Source organism: Procambarus clarkii, chromosome 61 (genome assembly GCF_040958095.1).
Source record: "Procambarus clarkii isolate CNS0578487 chromosome 61, FALCON_Pclarkii_2.0, whole genome shotgun sequence".
Lineage (NCBI taxonomy): Eukaryota > Metazoa > Arthropoda > Malacostraca > Decapoda > Cambaridae > Procambarus > Procambarus clarkii.
In genome coordinates, this window is record NC_091210.1 from 14,485,747 (window position 1) to 14,495,746 (window position 10,000).

General features: G+C 47.5%; 1 protein-coding gene and 1 long non-coding RNA gene across 3 annotated transcripts in view; one reads left to right on the plus strand and one right to left on the minus strand.

Annotated features, from left to right (window-relative positions):
* The window catches only part of LOC138354083 (uncharacterized), a 54,095-nt gene that overhangs the window by 35,996 nt on the left and 8,099 nt on the right, over window positions 1-10,000 (minus strand). Inside the window, exon 3 of one of the 2 annotated variants that reach the window (XR_011223427.1) lies at window positions 1,795-1,823. The exons of the other annotated variant lie outside the window; for it this stretch is intronic. This is a non-coding gene — a long non-coding RNA (uncharacterized lncRNA). The remainder of the gene's footprint in view (window positions 1-1,794; window positions 1,824-10,000) is intronic. 2 annotated transcript variants of the gene reach the window in all.
* Window positions 1-10,000, plus strand: part of LOC123774438 (probable G-protein coupled receptor B0563.6) — a 71,509-nt gene that overhangs the window by 8,522 nt on the left and 52,987 nt on the right. The gene's annotated exons all lie outside the window — the stretch shown is intronic.

Below are 10,000 nucleotides of genomic sequence, written 5' to 3' on the forward strand. Positions count from 1 at the left end.
ACTCATCCCTTCAAAGTCTGTAAACACTCACCAGATCAAAGACGAAATGAATGAACACCAAAAAAAACAAAAGAGGATCACGTTATGGGTCCCAAACACTCCTGAAGGGAATGTAAACACGATCAGCTGGTCTCAACCCCTTTTAGTCCACCAATAACAACACACTTTCATTCATGTAGGCCAGCACGAGTCATCATCTATAACGGGATTGGTTTAAATCTACAATTCTTTGTTTACATAACAAAAGAAAACGTGAATGGGTATTTAAAATGCACCGTTGTCGATAGCAATGAAAATTACTTTAGAGTCGATAGATACACCTGTAGATAGATGCAAAGATATAATGAATAGATAAAACAATTTAAACTCAATTTTTTGTTGAACGAGGACACATAAGTGACCCATTCGTTGATTGGATGTAATCAAGATTGGTTTCAGAGCTGATATAGCCAATAGTACCCCATTCAGTGGTTGGTATAGCCAATTGTACCCCATTCAATAGTTGGTATAGCCAATGGTACCACCATTCGATGAGTGATATAACCAATACGATGGTTGGTATAACCAAAATCGAAGGTTGGTATAACCATAATCAATGGGTGGTATACCCAAAATCAATGGTTGGCATAACCAAAATCAATGGATGGTATAACCAAAATCAATGGGTGGTATAACCAAAATCAATGGTTGGTATAACCAAAATCAATGGTTGGTATAACCAAAATCAATGGGTGGTATAGCCAAAATCGATGGTTGGCATAACCAAAATCAATGGTTGGTATAACCAAAATCTATGGATGGTATAACCAAAATCAATGGGTGGTATAACCACAATCAATGGGTGGTATAACCATAATCAATGGGTGGTATAACCAAAATCTATGGATGGTATAACCAAAATCAATGGGTGGTATAACCATAATCAATGGGTGGTATAACCAAAATCGATGGGTGGTATAACCAAAATCAATGGGTGGTATAACCAAAATCAATGGTTGATATAACCAAAATCAATGGGTCGTTTAACCAAAATCAATGGGTGGTATAACCAAAATCAACGGGTGGTATAACCAAAATCAATGGTTGGTATAACCAAAATCCATGGGTGGTATAACCAAAATCGATGGTTGGTATAACCAAAATCAATGGGTGGTATAACCAAAATCAATGGCTGGTATAACCAAAATCAATGGCTGGTATAACCAAAATCAATGGCTGGTATAACCAAAATCAATGGGTGGTATAACCAAAATCAATGGCTGGTATAACCAAAATCAATGGATGGTATAACCAATGTCGATGGGTGGTTGAGGGACAGTAACAACAGTCTTAGAGGCTGGAACAATCAATAATGGAGGTGAACAAATTCACCAGGGCCGTGACGAGGATTCGAAACTACGTCCGAGAGCATCCCAGACGCTGCCTTAGTCGACTGAGCTACGACATGGTCATAAGAATTGCAACCAGAAGTTCTATTGAACTTATTTGGATCCTGCAGCCTCTCCGAGACTCAAACTAGGAGGTGTTCAATGGTCAGAGTTTGTAAACATTCTATAGTTAATGGGGCCACTGAAGGTGGTCTTATAAAGGGCTATATAATGGTCAAGCCATTATATAATGCTGTTACTGGTACTTTTATTGCTGTAATGGTTGCTAATGGCTTCCACTCATTGTAAGTTGTACATCAACGATGATTAATGTTGGCCTAACATGCTCGCCCTCCGAGGGAGTCGAACCCGGGCCCGCTCTGTCGGGTACCAGAATTTTTAGGATACATTTTTGGTTATTAATTACCATTATTTTGTTCCGTCAGCTGGAATGATCTGAAGTAGAAATTAAATTATATTTACTTTATAACTGACATGAAAAAGAATTGCACACTTTAAATATAAATTTTAAAATTTAAAAAAATATTAAATTTTGTTTAATATATTGATGAAAAACAGAAACCCAATTTATTGATTTGACAGCGAGATTAATTTAAAAAAACTCGGATCGAAAAAAATATTAAATCTGTAGTTGAAATGGGACTTTTCCAAGGCCTGTGGGGTTAAGATAGTGACATTATTGTTTTAATGGTGTAATTCATTGTAAATTTAAACATTTATCCGGCAAAAAATATGTTTACACCGACTGAATATTTTAATTATATTGAGTTGTGATGCGCTGGATTTGACTCCAGGCTGAAAACAAGGAAGTTTGAGACGAGAATTGAGAGAGAAAGAGAGAAAGAGAAAGAGAGAGAGAGAGAGAGAGACAGAGACAGACAGAGACAAAGAGACAGAGACATGTACAAGCCCGCCAGATCCTGTTTATTACAGACATCGGAAGGGGGAATGGCGCGGGCCTTATAATGTATAGACAGGTGGGCCTTGTGTAGTGGGTGGGCCGCACTGGTGGGCCAGTGGGCCGGTGGTAGGGTGGGTTCGGTCAAGTGGGCCACTCACCCCCAGTAATTCTGTTCCTCACACCCTAGTTCGTTTACCCTTCCAGGACAGCAAATTTCATGTTTATTATGCTGGCAGAAGATGGGAGACAGAGAGAGAGAGAGAGAGAGAGAGAGAGAGAGAGAGAGAGAGAGAGAGAGAGAGAGAGAGAGAGAGAGAGAGAGAGAGAGAGAGAGAGACAGACAGACAGACAGACAGACAGACAGAGTCGAAACACGAAAAGTTACATAAACGTAAAATCTACAATTTTACGAAGACAACAAAAATCTAATTTCAATTTTACTATGAATAAAATACAGAAGTCAGTCATCTTATAACATATATAATTATATTAAAACATTTCCCCAGACAGAAGGTGTCCTTTCCCTCTATATATATATGTCACTATATATCCTCACTCGCTGGAAAGTGAATATTGACATTAAAAATATGAGAGTCAATATTGACTACATCAAATATCCTCCGTCATGAAGGACTGGTGTAAAGGCGGGTCCACACCGAGTTGCACTTGCAGGGGGGGTTGAGCTTCGGCTCTTTGGTCCCGCCTCTCAACCGTCAATCTACTGGTGTACAGGTTCCGGAGCTTCTCGAGCTCCTAGGCAAACCTGACTCACCAATCTAGACCAAAAGACTAGACTAGATATTACTGTGTATTAATATGTACCAATACGTCGTATTGTCAGCGGATTGGACCATTTTCGTAAAAAAAATCATAGGATCCGAGGACATTCTTGGGATTTGGTGGGTAAGAAATCTATATAAATATGTAAATGTTCGTTTGTTTAAAATCGCTAATTTGATAAGATTCTTCACCGATAGCTTTGAAATTTTGACACAATGTTGTATTTGGAATACGCGCGTGTTTTTATATGCCTACTATATACATGCCGCACCTGTGACAGGTAAAAACATGCTGTTTTTTAAAAATAGCGCTATCTCTTGCATGTAAAAGCAACACACGCTATAATAAATATGTTACGATTCCATTTCAATGTTTCCAATTCCATTGATAAATGGAATTTTCATACATTTCGATTTATTTTCATTTTGATTTAATTATTTTGTGGAACATTGCTTTGAAATAGAGCTGCATTGTTTACCATGCCGGTCATTTCGTGACTATAGTTTATTTTTTTTATTTTTTCATTAGTTTTCATTTCATTTTTTACTGTTCTTATTTTTCAGTGATGGGAACATCAGATCACTTGATGTTCCCATTTTTCTGATGAGAACATCAGATCATTTGGGAATGCAACGGACGAAGGAGTGGGAAATGGTGGGGAGGACGAGGGGACAGGGGGGAGGGGGGAATAATAGGGAGGACGGGGGGGGGGGGCAAGGGAGGATTGCTATCCTCATCAACGCACCACAACAAGGCGTGGCCGGGTACAGCTAGTAAGAAGTAAGTAATTATCAAAAGAAGGCACCAAACCGGGAAGGCTATGTAGCACCACCAAATGCGCAGAATAATCAGAGGGCGCTAAATATCACCAAGGATGCCAATACGGGAACAAAAACGCATAAGGCGAACGATATCAAAAGTATCCGAGTCACCAAGAATTCTATTGAGGGACAGGTGACCGCGAGGGGCGGTCGGAAAGCAAGACACACGCTCGTCCTGGAAGTCAGGACATTCAAGAAGGACATGCACGACCGTAAGAGGGACAATGCAACTAGGACAATAAGGAGCAGGGCGGCGCTCCATCAAGTGACCATGGGTTAAGCGAGTATGGCCAATACGCAACCTCGCCAGAGCCATTTCCCAACGCCGGTTACGGTGGTGGGAGGACGGCCACGAGGAAACACAACATTTAAGAGTACGTAGTTTGTTACCAGTAACAGACGACCAAGAAACCTGCCAACGGGTAAGGACGGAGGAATGGATAACCGTGTAAAAGTCGGAATAAGGAATACCTTTACGAGAGATGGGACAAGAGAGGACAGCTTCCTTGGCGGCAGCATCCGCACGCTCATTTAAAGACACACCAATATGGCTGGGAACCCAACAAAACTCAACCGACTTAAATTTACTGTGAATAAGAAACAGCCAATGCTGGATCTCGACAACTACTGGATGAACCGGGTTAAAGGACCCGAGAGCCATGAGGGCACTACGAGAGTCAACAACAACTACAAAGGAAAACTGACAACGAGAAAGCAGGAGACGAAGAGCATAGAGAATAGCATAAAGTTCCGTTGTAAAGATGCTAGTCGCCGGAGGTAAGCGACGCATATAAGTGCGATCAAGAAAAACAACAGAGTAGCCAACACCGTCCGCCGACTTTGACCCATCGGTGAAGACAGAAACGGAGCGGGAGTGAGAAGAAAAGTGCTCAAGGGAAAAGGCGTTTTAGAACCGTAGGAGGGGTAAAAGCTTTAGTGATACGGGTCAAGGAAGTACAAAACCGCGGAAGACTCTCCACGGGGGCAAAGAAGGAACAACACGAGGAGAAACATTAGAAATACGAACGGAAAGAGAATCCTGGAGGCGAGATAACTGGACAGAAAGAGGGAGGTGGTGAAGAGGAACAGGAACCGCAGGAGGGGTAAAAGTTAAAGCATGACAGAGGCGAGAGGAAGGATGTTGTAAGGACCGCGCAAGATAGCGAAGACAATAGCGATCACGGCGGTCCTGGAGAGACAGGAAGCCAGTGTCAACATACAGTACAAGCTAAGGACGGGAGTCGAACGAAAGGCACCAGAACTGAGGCGCAACCCAGTATGGCGCAAAGCATCAAGACGGCGAAGAGTAGAAGGAGAAGCAGACGAGTAAGCAGGGCAACCATAATCGAGCTTAGACAGGACGAGAGAGGAATGTAAAGCAAGGAGAGTGCGCCTATCTGCCCCCCAAGAAGTATGGGACAAGACCCGAAGGAGGGTAAGGGCCTTAGAGCACTCAACACGGAGGTAAGAGATATGGGGAGACCAAGACAAATGAGTGTCAAGGAATAACCCCAAAAGCTTCGCGGAATCTTTGTATTCAAGGGGATGACCATAAAGTGACAAAGAGGGACGAAGAACAACCCGCTTCCGCGTAAAAGTCATGGCACAAGTCTTAGAAGTAGAGAACTTGAAGCCATGATCGGTGGCCCAAGACGACACAGCATCAATTGCAAGTTGAAGCCGGCGCTGAAGGAGAGGCGAATCATCACCCTGACAGCAAAGGGTAAGATCATCGACATAGTGAGCGGAGAAGACACCAGAAGGAAGAGAGGAAAGAAGACCATTGAGGGCAACCAGAAAAAGAGTAGTGCTCAGAACACTACCCTGGGGCACACCTTCGTATTGCTGAAAAGAGGCAGAGAGAGCAGTACCAAGGCGCACCCGAATGGAACGGCGAGAGAGGAAGCTGCAGAGAAAGAGAGGGAGATGACCATGAAGGCCAAAAGAATGAAGTTGAGATAGAATATGATATCGCCAAGTGGTGTCGTAAGCCTTTTCCAGGTCAAAAAGGACGGCAACAACGGAGGTCTTCGCAGCAAAAGCAGTACGAATATAGACCTCCAAGTTCACCAGGACATCTGTCGTGCTGCGGCACTTGCGGAAACCAAATTGAGAAGGGGAGAGGAGGTGATGGTGTTCCAGGAACCACATCAGACGAACGTTAACCATACGTTCAAAGAGTTTGCAGACACAACTTGTGAGAGCAATAGGGCGAAAGTTCTTAGCAGAAGTACCCAGAGACCCCGGTTTGCGAACAGGGAGGCCAACGGCATCGAGCCAGTCCTCAGGGACTGACGACGACTCCCAGATCCGATTATACAGACTCAGTAAATACTGAGACGTGCTCGGAGGGAGATGGCGAAGCATCTCATAATGAATACCATCGGAGCCCGCCGCCGTAGAACCGCAGAGGGCCAGGGCAGAACGAAGTTCAGAGAGAGAGAAGGGATCATTATAGGGAAGCTGAAGATGAGTGCAGAAATCTAAAGGACGAGACTCAAGGACAGGTTTACGAAGAAGAAAAGATTGGGGAAGATGAAGACCAGAGCTAACAGAAGAAAAGTGGGAACCCAGTACGGAAGCGACCTGCAACGGGACCGCCACAAGAGTATCATGGAGGCAAAGGACCGGTGAAAAATCGGGAACGAACTTACCCGCTATCTTGCGGATACGCTTCCAGATCTGGGCCAGAGAAGTTTCGGACGTAATTGTCGAGACATAAGATGCCCAACATTCACGTTTAGCCGTACGGATGGCCCTACGGGCCACCGCATTCGCTTTCCGAAAGAAAAGAAAAGAATCGGTCGTTTGCCTACGGCGGTGCCTCTTCCAGGCTGCACGCTTACAGCGGACAGCCCGAACACAGTCCGCATTCCACCAGGGAACGCACTTCCGTGGACCCCGAGAGAAAGATCGAGGGATAAAGCGGAGAGCAGCATTGAAGACAGTGTCATGAAATGGGGGGAGAGCGCGAGAGAGAGGCAGAAGGGAGAGGTCAGAGAGAGTAGCACTGAGGGTAAATAGGGTCCAGTCCGCCTTAGCAAACTGCCACCTAGGGAAAGAGAGGGAAGGGCGAAAAGAGAAAAAGGAAACAAGGATGGGGAAATGATCACTTCCATGGAGGTCATCAAGAACCTGCCACGTGAAATCCAAGTAAAGAGAAGAAGAGCAGAGAGAAAGATCAAGACAAGAAAGGGTGCGAGTCCGAGAGTCCAAATGAGTGGGCTCACCAGAATTCAGAAGAGACAGGGAAGAAGAGAGGAGAAACGGCTCAAGAAGGCGACCCCGGGTATTCGTCAGAACGTCACCCCAAAGAGAATGACGACAATTGAAGTCACCCAGCAGGAGCACAGGCTCCGGCAAGGAGTCAAGGAGGTGTTTCAAATCAGGAAGAGAAAGCGGGACACTCGGGGGGAGATAAATGGAACAAACTGTGTACCATTTCCCCACAAAGATACGAGCAGCAGAACACTGGAGAGGCGAAGGAAAAAGTAAAGGAACAAAGGGAACATCAGCACGAATCAAGAGAGCAGAAGAATTAGAAGCCCCAGCAACGGCTGGGGGGGGGGAGAGAAAGGAATAGCCACGAAAACGACCAGGACGAGCACCAAGCATCGGCTCCTGGAGACAGACACAAAGGGGCGAAAACCGCGAAATCAGAAGTTGGAGTTCGAGGAAATTGGCATAATAACCTCGAACGTTCCATTGAAGAATGGACAACGACGAGAAGAGAAAGGACAAAAACAGAGAACAAGGAAGAAACAAAGGCGAAAGAGCAACAGAGCACATTAAAGAATATCAGGGTCGGGATCAGGGTCAGCAAAGTCAGGGTTAGGGGGCATGGGTAAACTGAGCAAAGACGGAGGGAAGGAAACGGGAGAACAGATAGAGGTGGGCGGGCGGGGTCCGGAGGAGGAGGAGGAGGAGAGAGGAGACAACGGAGAGGAGCAGTCAAGGACAGCAGCAGGAAGAGGGGGGGTAGAAAGAGGGGAGCGAACCTCAGCAAGGGCAGCAACCGAGAGGGAAGCGGGGGCTAAAGAAACCTCCATAGCAGGAACAGGGGGCGCAACCACCAAAATGGGAGGGGAAGGAGCGAGAGAGGCAGAAGTAGGGGCCGAGGAAGAAAGCGAAACCTTCTTTCCCGCCGGGGAGGAGGAAGGAGAGGAGCCAGGCTTACGCTTCAGACTTAAAGAGACCGGTGTCCCAGCAACTACGTACCGGGCAACGGATTCTAGCGTCTCAGCAGGAGAAGCCGAACGAGACCACACACGACGGCCGTTTGGAGAGCGATGGACATCAGCCCGCACCGACAGGCGGCGGGGAGAGTCAAGAGACGGAGGGGAAGGATGGGAAGGAGGAACGGAAGGAGACGAGGAAGAAGACACAGGAGACAAGACAGACCGGGTAGAAAGAAGGGGAACCCCAGACAGAGGACCAGGAGGAGGATCCTTCGGGAGAGAACCCAAAGGAACAGAGGAGGGGGCATTGGGCGTATCAGGGTCCAAGGCCCGGAAACGGTTGTGAGTCTGAGGAAGGCGGGAAGAACGAGGAGAGGAAGAGCGCAACACGCGAGCATAAGAGATATTAGCATAAGGCGGGAGCCGGCGAACCTGGCGTCTCGCCTCAGGAAAAGATAAACGCTCCCGGTGCTTCAAGTTGAGGACGGCTGCCTCAAGCTTGTAATGGACACACGCACGGGAGAAGGTAGGATGGGCCTCACCGCAGTTGAGGCAGCGAGCCTGGGGAGAAGCGCACTCCGACTTAGAGTGACCTTCGCCACCACACAAAGGACAGAGAGAGACCGTTCCAGAGCAGCGGAGGGCACCATGCCCAAACCTCCAGCACTTGTTACAGAGCCGAGGAGAAGGAATGTACTCCTGGACAGAGCACCTGGCACCAGCAAGGATGACAGAGGGTGGAAGGGTCCTACCATCAAAGGTAATCTTCACAACCCGGAGGGGTTGACGGCGACTACCACGAGGGGGACGAGTAAACGTGTCCACCTGGAGAATAGAATGGCCCTGGGCAGCAAGGATATGTCGAATATCGTCGTGGCAGTCGCGCAGGTCCCGAACACCGGTCGCAACATGGGGCGGGAGCAGAATAGTGCAACACTGGCATTCAACTGAGCGTTCTTCGAGACCCGAACAGGGGTCTCGCCAAGGCAGGATAAGGCAGCCAAGCAGGAAGCAGCATCCTGAGAAGGAGCAGCAACGACACGTGTACCGAGATGAGTGGGGTTGAAAGTAACGGAGGCATCCACGGAATCAACGAGATGTCGATGGAGGGAGAAATCGTCAGGAGGCGCAGAATCAAGAGGTAGGAGATCAAAATATTTGGCCCACGAAGCGGGACCAAACAAGGCTTGATAGGTAGCAGAACTGGAAGGAATCGAGCGAGGGCTGCCGTGACGAGGATGGCGGTGAGAACCCCTAGAGAGAGAGGGGTTAAAAGGCGCAGTAGTTACAACTAGAGAAGGAGCCGCGCCAGGGGACGAGGTAGTCACCACTGGGGGCTTGGGGCTCGACCCAACCACAGAGGAGGGAGGGGAGCCAGGGGAAGGAGTCAGAGAGGCCAAAGGAGGAGCAATGTCGGGGCCCAATGCAGCGGGGGCTACAGAGCCCGGTCTTCCAACACGGACCGACTCGGGGGCTTGGTCGCCCACCCCACGAGCCTGAGAAGGTAAAGCAGAAACAGCCGGAACAGGGGTTATCATCATTACGAAAAAGAAAATTCATTCACGAATGTGCCCGCACACCCACCATGGAGCCACAATTAGAGGCAGGACACCCAACAAGAAGCTATCGCCGATCATGCCGGGGCCTCCTAGGGGTGCGTCGTGAGTATACGCCCCACAAACGCCACCTTAAGAAACCGACAGTCCGTCGAGATCGGGTTCAGTGACGAAAGGGGGATTGACAATAAAAGGTTCCCCTCGCTCTCGACGTCGGGTACTACAGTTCTACGGGTGCAAGAGTATGCCTCCTCAAGCACCCGGGCGTCAAAATAGAAGAAGTCCAAGGGAAGAACCAGAACGAGCAAAAGGTCGGCAGGAAACGGCAAGCAGATACGAGAAGAGGGGAGAGAAAAACGAAACAGAAGGAAAAGGA